General features: G+C 43.2%; 1 pseudogene; it reads right to left on the bottom strand.

The window, feature by feature from the left end:
• LOC121843775 overlaps positions 1-12,048 on the bottom strand; it is a 32,856-nt pseudogene that overhangs the window by 9,970 nt on the left and 10,838 nt on the right.

The raw sequence follows: 12,048 nt of genomic DNA on the forward strand, positions 1-12,048 counted from the left end.
TAGGATTCCTTACTGGCTTAGGAGCCTCTACGCTCTTATCCTACAACACAGATACCATATGTCATGTTATGTAGTGTATATGTAATTATATGTAGTGTATAATGTAGTGTAGTGTGTAGTGTAGTGTTATGTAGTGTGTAGTGTAGTGTTATGTAGTGTAGTGTGTATAATGTAGTGTAGTGTGTAGTGTATAATGTAGTGTAGTGTTATGTAGTGTTATGTAGTGTGTAGTGTATAATGTAGTGTAGTGTGTAGTGTAGTGTGTAGTGTATAATGTAGTGTTATGTTGTGTAGTGTAGTGTGTACTGTAGTGTAGTGTGTAGTGTATAATGTAGTTTTATGTTGTGTAGTGTAGTGTGTAGTGTAATGTAGTGTAGTGTATAGTGTGTAGTGTGTAGTATTATGTAGTGTAGTGTAGTGTAGTGTAGTGTTATGTAGTGTAGTGTATAATGTAGTGTATAATGTAGTGTAGTGTGTAGTGTTATGTAGTGTAGTGTAGTGTAGTGTGTGTACTGTAGTGCAGTGTTATATAGTGTAGTGTGTAGTGTATAATGTAGTGTAGTGTGTAGTGTAGTGTAGTGTTATGTTGTGTAGTGTGTAGTGTATAATGTAGTGTAGTGTATAATGTAGTTTTATGTTGTGTAGTGTAGTGTGTAGTGTGTAGTTTTATGCAGTGTAGTGTAGTGTAGTGTTATGTAGTGTAGTGTAGTGTATAATGTAGTGTAGTGTGTAGTGTAGTGTATAATGTAGTGTAGTGTAGTGTATAATGTAGTGTAGTGTTATGTAGTGTAGTGTTGTGTAGTGTTGTGTAGTGTATAATGTAGTGTAGTGTGTAGTGTATAATGTAGTGTAGTGTAGTGTTATGTAGTGTAGTGTAGTGTGTAGTGTATAATGTAGTGTAGTGTGTAGTGTACTGTAGTGTAGTGTTATGTTGTGTAGTGTAGTGTAGTGTATAATGTAGTGTAGTGTATAGTGTAGTGTAGTGTTATGTTGTGTTATGTTGTGTAGTGTAGTGTACTGTAGTGTAGTGTTATGTAGTGTAGTGTTATGTAGTAGTGTTATGTAGTGTAGTGTTAGTAGTGTAGTATGTAGTGTAGTGTTGTGTAGTGTTGTGTAGTGTATAATGTAGTGTAGTGTATAATGTAGTGTAGTGTAGTGTATAATGTAGTGTAGTGTTATGTAGTGTAGTGTAGTGTTATGTAGTGTAGTGTATAATGTAGTGTATAATGTAGTGTAGTGTTATGTAGTGTAGTGTTATGTAGTGTAGTGTATAATGTAGTGTAGTGTTATGTAGTGTAGTGTTATGTAGTGTAGTGTATAATGTAGTGTACAATGTAGTGTAGTGTTATGTAGTGTAGTGTATAATGTAGTGTAGTGTATTGTGTAGTGTTGTGTATAATGTAGTGTAGTGTAGTGTATAATGTAGTGTAGTGTTGTGTAGTGTTGTGTAGTGTATAATGTAGTGTAGTGTTATGTAGTGTAGTGTTATGTAGTGTAGTGTTATGTAGTGTAGTGTTATGTTGTGTAGTGTATAATGTAGTGTAGTGTAGTGTATAATGTAGTGTAGTGTATAATGTAGTGTAGTGTAGTGTATAATGTAGTGTAGTGTTATGTAGTGTAGTGTTATGTAGTGTAGTGTTATGTAGTGTAGTGTTATGTTGTGTAGTGTATAATGTAGTGTAGTGTTGTGTAGTGTAGTGTATAGTGTTATGTAGTGTAGTGTATAATGTAGTATAGTGTAGTGTAGTGTAGTGTATAATGTAGTGTAGTGTTGTGTTAGTGTAGTGTAGTGTATAATGTAGTGTAGTGTTGTGTAGTGTATAATGTAGTGTAGTGTAGTGTATAATGTAGTGTAGTGTAGTGTGTATGTAGTGTAGTGTTATGTAGTGTAGTGTTATGTAGTATTGTAGTGTAGTGTTATGTAGTGTAGTGTATAATGTAGTGTAGTGTAGTGTATAGTGTAGTGTAGTGTAGTGCAGTGTTATGTAGTGTAGTGTAGTGTATAATGTAGTGTAGTGTTGTGTAGTGTATAATGTAGTGTAGTGTATAATGTAGTGTAGTGTGTAGTGTATAATGTAGTGTTATGTTGTGTTATGTTGTGTAGTGTAGTGTGTAGTGTATAATGTAGTGTAGTGTGTAGTGTACTGTAGTGTAGTGTTATGTTGTGTAGTGTGTAGTGTACTGTAGTGTAGTGTTATGTAGTGTATAATGTAGTGTTGTGTAGTGTAGTGTGTAGTGTAGTGTGTAGTGTATAATGTAGTGTTATGTTGTGTAGTGTAGTGTGTAGTGTACTGTAGTGTACTGTAGTGTTATGTAGTGTATAATGTAGTGTTGTGTAGTGTGTAGTGTACTGTAGTGTAGTGTTATGTAGTGTATAATGTAGTGTTGTGTGTAGTGTGTAGTCATGTTATGTAGTGTTATATGTAATTATATGTAGTGTAGTGTAGTGTTATGTAGTGTATAATGTAGTGTAGTGTAGTGTGTAGTGTTATGTAGTGTGTATAATGTAGTGTAGTGTGTAGTGTATAATGTAGTGTAGTGTTATGTAGTGTATAATGTAGTGTTATGTAGTGTGTAGTGTATAATGTAGTGTAGTGTGTAGTGTAGTGTTGTGTAGTGTATAATGTAGTGTTGTGTGTAGTGTGTAGTCATGTTATGTAGTGTTATATGTAATATATATGTAGTGTAGTAGTGTGTTATGTAGTGTATAATGTAGTGTAGATGTAGTGTATAATGTAGTGTAGTGTGTAGTGTTATGTAGTGTGTATAATGTAGTGTAGTGTGTAGTGTATAATGTAGTGTAGTGTTATGTAGTGTATAATGTAGTGTTATGTAGTGTGTAGTGTATAATGTAGTGTAGTGTGTAGTGTAGTGTTATGTAGTGTAGTGTGTAGTGTAGTGTAGTGTTATGTAGCAGTAGTGTGTAGTGTTATGTAGTGTATAATAGTGTAGTGTGTAGTGTATAATGTAGTGTAGTGTTATGTAGTGTATAATGTAGTGTTATGTAGTGTGTAGTGTATAATGTAGTGTAGTGTGTAGTGTAGTGTTATGTAGTGTAGTGTGTAGTGTATAATGTAGTGTAGTGTGTAGTGTAGTGTTATGTTGTGTAGTGTGTAGTGTATAATGTAGTGTAGTGTTATGTAGTGTAGTGTATAATGTTGTTTATGTTGTGTAGTGTAGTGTATAGTGTGTAGTGTACTGTAGTGTAGTGTTATGTAGTGTAGTGTGTAGTCTAGTGTTATGTAGTGTAGTGTGTAGTGTATAATGTAGTGTAGTGTGTAGTTTTATGCAGTGTAGTGTGTAGTGTAGTGTATAATGTAGTGTAGTGTTGTGTGTAGTGTATAATGTAGTTTTATGTTGTGTAGTGTAGTGTGTAATGTAGTGTAGTGTGTAGTTTTATGCAGTGTAGTGTAGTGTTATGTAGTGTAGTGTTATGTAGTGTAGTGTATAATGTTGTGTAGTGTTGTGTAGTGTATAATGTAGTGTAGTGTAGTGTATAATGTAGTGTAGTGTGTAGTGTATAATGTAGTGTTATGTTGTGTTATGTTGTGTAGTGTAGTGTGTAGTGTATAATGTAGTGTAGTGTAGTGTTATGTTGTGTAGTGTGTAGTGTACTGTAGTGTAGTGTTATGTAGTGTATAATGTAGTGTTGTGTAGTGTGTAGTGTAGTGTGTAGTGTATAATGTAGTGTAGTGTGTAGTGTATAATGTAGTGTTATGTTGTGTAGTGTAGTGTGTAGTGTACTGTAGTGTAGTGTACTGTAGTGTAGTGTTATGTAGTGTATAATGTAGTGTTGTGTAGTGTGTAGTGTACTGTAGTGTAGTGTTATGTAGTGTTATGTAGTGTATAATGTAGTGTAGTGTAGTGTATAATGTAGTGTATAATGTAGTGTAGTGTGTAGTGTTATGCAGTGTAGTGTGGAGTGTATAATATAGTGTAGTGTGTTGTGTAGTGTTGTATAGTGTAGTGTAGTATAGTGTAGTATAGTGTAGTATAGTATAGTGTAGTATAGTATAGTGTTGTATAGTGTGTGTACCATCTGCATGGGGCAGTGTTGTGTAGTGTTGTATAGTGTCGTACCATCTGCATGGGGCAGTGTTGTGTAGTGTTGTATAGTGTCGTACCATCTGCATGGGGCAGTGTTGTGTAGTGTTGTATAGTGTCGTACCATCTGCATGGGGCAGTGTTGTGTAGTGTTGTATAGTGTCGTACCATCTGCATGGGGCAGTGTTGTGTAGTGTTGTATAGTGTCGTACCATCTGCATGGGGCAGTGTTGTGTAGTGTTGTATAGTGTCGTACCATCTGCATGGGGCAGTGTTGTGTAGTGTTGTATAGTGTCGTACCATCTGCATGGGGCAGTGTTGTGTAGTGTTGTATAGTGTCGTACCATCTGCATGGGGCAGTGTTGTGTAGTGTTGTATAGTGTCGTACCATCTGCATGGGGCAGTGTTGTGTAGTGTTGTATAGTGTCGTACCATCTGCATGGGGCAGTGTTGTGTAGTGTTGTATAGTGTCGTACCATCTGCATGGGGCAGTGTTGTGTAGTGTTGTATAGTGTCGTACCATCTGCATGGGGCAGTGTTGTGTAGTGTTGTATAGTGTCGTACCATCTGCATGGGGCAGTGTTGTGTAGTGTTGTATAGTGTCGTACCATCTGCATGGGGCAGTGTAGTGTAGTGTTGTACCATCTGCATGGGGCAGTGTTGTGTAGTGTTGTATAGTGTCCACCATCTGCATGGGGCAGTGTTGTGTAGTGTTGTATAGTGTCGTACCATCTGCATGGGGCAGTGTTGTGTAGTGTTGTATAGTGTCGTACCATCTGCATGGGGCAGTGTTGTGTAGTGTTGTATAGTGTCGTACCATCTGCATGGGGCAGTGGGCAGTGTTGTGTAGTGTAGTGTCGTACCATCTGCATGGGGCAGTGTTGTGTAGTGTAGTATAGTGTCGACCATCTGCATGGGGCAGTGTGTGTAGTGTTGTGTAGTGTTGTATAGTGTCGTACCATCTGCATGGGGCAGTGTTGTTGTGTAGTGTTGTGTAGTGTTGTGTCGTACCATCTGCATGGGGCAGTGTTGTGTAGTGTTGTGTAGTGTTGTACCATCTGCATGGGGCAGTGTGTGTAGTGTTGTGTAGTGTTGTGTAGTGTTGTCGCATTACCATCTGCATGGGGCAGTGTTGTGTAGTGTTGTGTACCATCTGCATGGGGGGGTTGTGGGGCACCATCTGCATGGGGCAGTGTTGTGTAGTGTTGTGTAGTGTTGTGTAGTGTAGTGTCGTACCATCTGCATGGGGCAGTGTTGTGTAGTGTTGTCCACCATCTGCATGGGGTTGTGTAGTGTCGTACCATCTGCATGGGGCAGTGTTGTGTAGTGTTGTGTAGTGTTGTGTAGTGTTGTGTAGTGTTGTGTAGGGTCACCATCTGCATGGGGCAGTGTTGTGTAGTGTTGTGTAGTGTCGCCACCATCTGCATGGGGCAGTGTTGTGTAGTGTTGTGTAGTGTCGTACCATCTGCATGGGGCAGTGTTGTGTAGTGTTATGTAGTGTCGTACCATCTGCATGGGGCAGTGTTGTGTAGTGTCGTACCATCTGCATGGGGCAGTGTTGTGTAGTGTTGTGTAGTGTGTGTAGTGTCGTACCATCTGCATGGGGCAGTGTTGTGTAGTGTAGTGTAGTGTCGTACCATCTGCATGGGGCAGTGTTGTGTAGTGTTGTAGTGTAGTGTAGTGTCGTACCATCTGCATGGGGCAGTGTTGTGTAGTGTTGTGTAGTGTTGTGTAGTGTCGCACCATCTGCATGGGGCAGTGTTGTGTAGTGTTGCGTAGTGTTGTGTAGTGTCGTACCATCTGCATGGGGCAGTGTTGTGTAGTGTTGTGTAGTGTCGTACCATCTGCATGGGGCAGTGTTGTGTAGTGTTGTGTAGTGTTGTGTAGTGTCGTACCATCTGCATGGGGCAGTGTTGTGTAGTGTTGTGTAGTGTCGTACCATCTGCATGGGGCAGTGTTTGATGTAGTGTCCGTTCTTGCCACAGCGATAGCAGGTGTAATGTGCAGGAGGCGGTCCTATGGCCTTCTTAGAGTAACTGAGGAGGAGAGACACAGAAAAAGGTGTAATGTGCAGGAGGCGGTCCTATGGCCTTCTTAGAGTAACTGAGGAGGAGAGACACAGAAAAAGCACATTGAAAAAGGTTGAGCGCCAAGTAGACCGGAATACTGGGTTCGATTCCAAAACCACCAAAGAGCGTTGAAACGTGGAGGCTAAAACTTGTCTCCGTTTTTACGTACACGTACAAACAGTGTACGCGTACACAGAAACTCTGTGACAGAGAGCATCATCTTGCATCACCCCATCATCTACGGTTCACCCTGCCACCGAGTCTCACGTTTAAACAGACTACAGTTCACTGAAACAATTAATTAATTAATTAATGACTTGAGAGACGCGACTCGACAGAAAATAAAAACAACTTGAGACTTGACTTGAACTGTACTTTGACTTGAGATTGAGGACTAGAATTTGGCCAGGTTATGAGTAACATTTTGTCACTAATTTTCCATAGATTATGCTTCTCCTCACACAGCCAGAGACAGACTGATTGGCTAGTGAATACTGATGTAAAATGTGACAATTCAGAAAACATTTTTATGGGGTATTGTGATGTCATTATAGGGTATTGTGATGTCATTATAGGGTATTGCGATGTCATTATGGGGTATTGTGTGTAGATTGATGAGGGGGGGGACAATGTAATCCATTTTAAAATAAGGCTGTAACATAAATGTGGAAAAAGGTCAAGGGGTCTGAATACTTTCTGAAAGCACTGTATAACACATCTTTAGATGGTTCTTCATTTTTAACTAAGATGTCAGATGAGACCTTGGGACTACACGGTTCTATTTGGAGTTGAAGACAGACAGATTATTTATAGATTTTTTTTTTTTAAACTTGACTTGAATAAAACGTGTGATTCGACAGATGCCAGAGAACGCTACCTGCCGGAGTGCATTGCGCCAACTGTAAAGTTTGGTGGAGGAGGAATAATGGTCTGGGGCTGTGCTGTTTTTGCACAGAGCCCTGCCCTCAACCCTATCAAACACCTTTGGGATGAAATAGTACTCCCAACTGTGAGACAGGTCTAACCGCCCAACAGTCTGACCTTTCTAATGCTTGTAGCTGAATGGAAGCAAGTCCCCTGCAGCAATGTTCCAACATCTAGTGGAAAGCCTTCCCAGAAGAGTGGAGGCTGTTATAGCAGCAATGTTCCAACATCTAGTGGAAAGCCTTCCCAGAAGAGTGGAGGCTGTTTAGGCAGCAATGTACCAGCATCTAGTGGAAAGCCTTCCCAGAAGAGTAGAGGCTGTTATAGCAGCAATGTTCCAACATCTAGTGGAAAGCCTTCCCAGAAGAGTGGAGGCTGTTATAGCAGCAATGTTCCAACATCTAGTGGATAGCCTTCCCAGAAGAGTGGAGGCTGTTATAGCAGCAATGTTCCAACATCTAGTGGAAAGCCTTCCCAGAAGAGTGGAGGCTGTTATAGCAGCAATGTTCCAACATCTAGTGGATAGCCTTCCCAGAAGAGTGGAGGCTGTTATAGCAGCAATGTTCCAACATCTAGTGGAAAGCCTGGCCAGAAGAGTGGAGGCTGTTATAGCAGTAAAAGGGGGACCAACTCCATATTAAAGCCTTCCCAGAGGAGTGGAGGCTGTTATAGCAGTAAAGGGGGACCAACTCCATATTAATGACTTCCCAGAAGAGTGGGGGCTGTTATAGCAGCAAAGGGGGTCCAACTCCATATTAAAGTCTTCCCAGAGGAGTGGAGGCTGTTATAGCAGCAAAGGGGGACCAAACTCCATATTAATGACTTCCCAGAAGAGTGGGGGCTGTTATAGCAGCAAAGGGGGGTCCAACTCCATATTAATGACTTCCCAGAAGAGTGGGGGCTGTTATAGCAGCAAAGGGGGTCCAACTCCATATTAATGACTTCCCAGAAGAGTGGGGGCTGTTATAGCAGCAAAGGGGGTCCAACTCCATATTAATGATTTCCCAGAAGAGTGGGGGCTGTTATAGCAGCAAAGGGGGGTCCAACTCCATATTAATGACTTCCCAGAAGAGTGGAGGCTGTTATAGCAGCAAAGGGGGGTCCCAACTCCATATTAATACCCATGATTTTGTAATGAGATGTTTGAGGAACAGGTGTCCACATGGTCATGTAGTGTATCTTTATGAGCTGGATTGCATGTCTTTGCAATTAGTTTATTTTAGTTTGCTCCCGTTAGCATATTTAGCTAGCAGCCTCCATGGAAATGCTCCATCAGTTGTACTAATTTTGTTAGCATTCTGGTAATAGACACCCAATGGGCTTTTCGTTGTTGCATTTTCAGCACTAAGACATTAATACTGTAAATCCTCTCTGGGATGAGGAGGATGGCGTGATCACGCGGATACCGCCCAACCGTGCTGTGTGTGTTACTCACTGTATGGGGTCATATTCACTGTTGGACTGGGACATCATGGCTCTGATCTTGTCATCCTCTGATGCATTGGCCTCCGCTAGGTTGGCAGTCTGAAGAGAAAGGGAGGAATGGTAGGAGAGGAATGAGGAGTATGGGCGAGAGGAATGAGGAGAAGAGGAGGAGTATGGGCGAGAGGAATGAGTAGAGGAGGAGGAGGAGGAGTATGGGCGAGAGGAATGAGGAGGAGTATGGGCGAGAGGAATGAGTAGAGGAGGAGGAGGAGTATGGGCGAGAGGAATGAGTAGAGGAATGGAGGAGGAGGAGGAGTATGGGCGAGAGGAATGAGTAGAGGAGGAGGAGGAGTATGGGCGAGAGGAATGAGTAGAGGAGGAGGAGGAGTATGGGCGAGAGGAATGAGTAGGAGGAGGAGGAGTATGGGCGAGAGGAATGAGTAGGAGGAGGAGGAGTATGGGCGAGAGGAATGAGGGAGAGGAGGAGGAGTATGGGCGAGAGGAATGAGTAGAGGAGGAGTATGGGCGAGAGGAATGAGGAGAGGAGGAGGAGTATGGGCGAGAGGAATGAGTAGGAGGAGGAGGAGGAGTATGGGCGAGAGGAATGAGTAGAGGAGGAGGAGGAGGAGTATGGGCGAGAGGAATGAGTAGGAGGAGGAGGAGTATGGGCGAGAGGAATGAGTAGGAGGAGGAGGAGTATGGGTGAGAGGAATGAGTAGGAGGAGGAGGAGTATGGGCGAGAGGAATGAGTAGAGGAGGAGGAGTATGGGGAGAGGAATGAGTAGAGGAGGAGGAGTATGGGCGAGAGGAATGAGTAGAGGAGGAGGAGGAGTATGGGCGAGAGGAATGAGTAGAGGAGGAGGAGTATGGGCGAGAGGAATGAGGAGAGGAGGAGTATGGGCGAGAGGAATGAGTAGAGGAGGAGTATGGGCGAGAGGAATGAGGAGAGGAATGAGTAGAGGAGGAGGAGTATGGGCAAGAGGAATGAGTAGAGGAATGAGTAGAGGAGGAGTATGGGCAAGAGGAATGAGTAGAGGAGGAGTATGGGCGAGAGGAATGATGAGGGATGAGGAGTATGGGCGAGAGGAATGAGGAGTATGGGGAGAGGAATGAGGAGAGGGATGAGGAGAGAGGAATGGAGTTAGAGGAAGATGCCAAGAGTTAAGGTGATAATCAATTTACATTTTAATTCATGCCTCAAATTGAGTTGAAATTAAATGAACCCCAACCTGATTCCCAAAGACCAAACACACAGAGAGACAGTACCTTAGAGAGCTGGGCCAGGGAGACGGATGGTGAAGAGTCGGTCTGAAGGAGAAGAGCAACATTAAGACAGAACAGAGTCAAGGTGGGACATCACCACCTGTCTGCCTGGGAGGCAGACACGGGCTCAAATCTAGATGACACGGCTTCTTCCCGTCTCCTTCTGAAAAGACACTGGAGGAGGAGGAGAAGATACCATCCACCCGTCTTTTGAGGAGGAGACAGAAGATAGGAGGTGAGGAATCAAGGACACACAGTAGATTGATCACCCCTATTCCACAGCCAGAGAGGCAGATCATAAACATCCAGTCAACTCATATCACTACTACAGTGTGACAGTTACACCAATGTTATGGTTCAGTAGTTCTGACCAGAAGACCATCAGGAACACCATGGTGGAAGGGGTCAGAGTTTCCCCACTCTAAAACACTGATCTGGGCTCAGTTCTTCATCTCCATGTGAATGGTTATGGTAAGGATTTGGTGGCAGGTTAAGCTGATCCTAGATCTGTACCTAGGGGACGAACGCAGCAGAGCCTGACCATTTCCTCGCCGTCGTCCTTCTCCAATACGACGTGAGGAGGAACTAGCTGAAACATTGAGATTCACACAGGAACTGCTGCTGGGGGGCATACAGCCTGGCTAGGTACATCAAATAGTAGTAGATGGTGCTACAGCCTGGCTAGGTACATCAAATAGTAGTAGATGGTGCTACAGCCTGGCTAGGTACATCAAATAGTAGTAGATGGTGCTACAGCCTGGCTAGCTACAGCCTGGCTAGCTACTAGTAGTAGTTGGTGCTACGACAGCCTGGCTAGCTACACTAGTAGTAGTTGGTGCTACGACAGCCTGGCTAGCTACACTAGTAGTAGTTGGTGCTACGACAGCCTGGCTAGCTACACTAGTAGTAGTTGGTACTACAGCCTGGCTAGCTACACTAGTAGTAGTTGGTACTACAGCCTGGCTAGCTACACTAGTAGTAGTTGGTACTACAGCCTGGCTAGCTACACTAGTAGTAGTTGGTACTACAGCCTGGCTAGCTACACTAGTAGTAGTTGGTACTACAGCCTGGCTAGCTACACTAGCAGTAGTTAGTACTACAGCCTGGCTAGCTACACTAGCAGTAGATGGTGCTACAGCCTGGCTAGCTACCCTAATAGTAGATGGTGCTACAGCCTGGCTAGCTACACTAGTAGTAGATGGTGCTACAGACTGGCTAGCTATATTAGTAGTAGATGGTACTACAGCCTGGCTAGCTATATAGTAGTAGATGGATGGCTACAGCCTGGCTAGCTACACTAGTAGTAGTTGGTACTACAGCCTGGCTAGCTATATTAGTAGTAGATGGTGCTACAGCCTGGCTAGCTACCCCAGTAGTAGTAGTTGGTGCTACAGCCTGGCTAGCTACATCAATAGTAGTAGTTGGTACTACAGCCTGGCTAGCTACATCACACAGGAACTGGTGCTGGGGGTACATTAGTATTACAGCCTGGCTAGCTACCCCAGTAGTAGTAGTTGGTACTACAGCCTGGCTAGCTACATCAATAGTAGTAGTTGGTACTACAGCCTGGCTAGCTACACCAGTAGTAGTAGTTGGTATTACAGCCTGGCTAGCTACCCCAGTAGTAGTTGGTACTACAGCCTGGCTAGCTACCCCAGTAGTAGTTGGTACTACAGCCTGGCTAGCTACCCCAGTAGTAGTTGGTACTACAGCCTGGCTAGCTACCCCAGTAGTAGTAGGTACTACAGCCTGGCTAGCTACCCCAGTAGTAGTAGGTACTACAGCCTGGCTAGCTATATTAGTAGTAGATGGTGCTACAGCCTGGCTAGCTATATTAGTAGTAGATGGTGCTACAGCCTGGCTAGCTACACTAGTAGTAGTAGGTGCTACAGCCTGGCTAGCTACATCAATAGTAGTAGTTGGTGCTACAGCCTGGCTAGCTATATTAGTAGTAGATGGTGCTACAGCCTGGCTAGCTATATTAGTAGTAGTTGGTGCTACGACAGCCTGGCTAGCTACACTAGTAGTAGTTGGTGCTACAGCCTGGCTAGCTACACTAGTAGTAGTTGGTACTACAGCCTGGCTAGCTACACTAGTAGTAGTTGGTACTACAGCCTGGCTAGCTACACTAGCAGTAGATGGTGCTACAGCCTGGCTAGCTACACTAATAGTAGATGGTGCTACAGCCTGGCTAGCTACACTAATAGGTAGATGGTGCTACAGCCTGGCTAGCTACACTAGTAGTAGATGGTGCTACAGACTGGCTAGCTATATTAGTAGTAGATAGTAGTACTACAGCCTGGCTAGCTACACTAGTAGTAGT

This window comes from Oncorhynchus tshawytscha, unplaced genomic scaffold (genome assembly GCF_018296145.1).
Source record: "Oncorhynchus tshawytscha isolate Ot180627B unplaced genomic scaffold, Otsh_v2.0 Un_contig_16582_pilon_pilon, whole genome shotgun sequence".
In the NCBI taxonomy this organism is placed as follows: domain Eukaryota; kingdom Metazoa; phylum Chordata; class Actinopteri; order Salmoniformes; family Salmonidae; genus Oncorhynchus; species Oncorhynchus tshawytscha.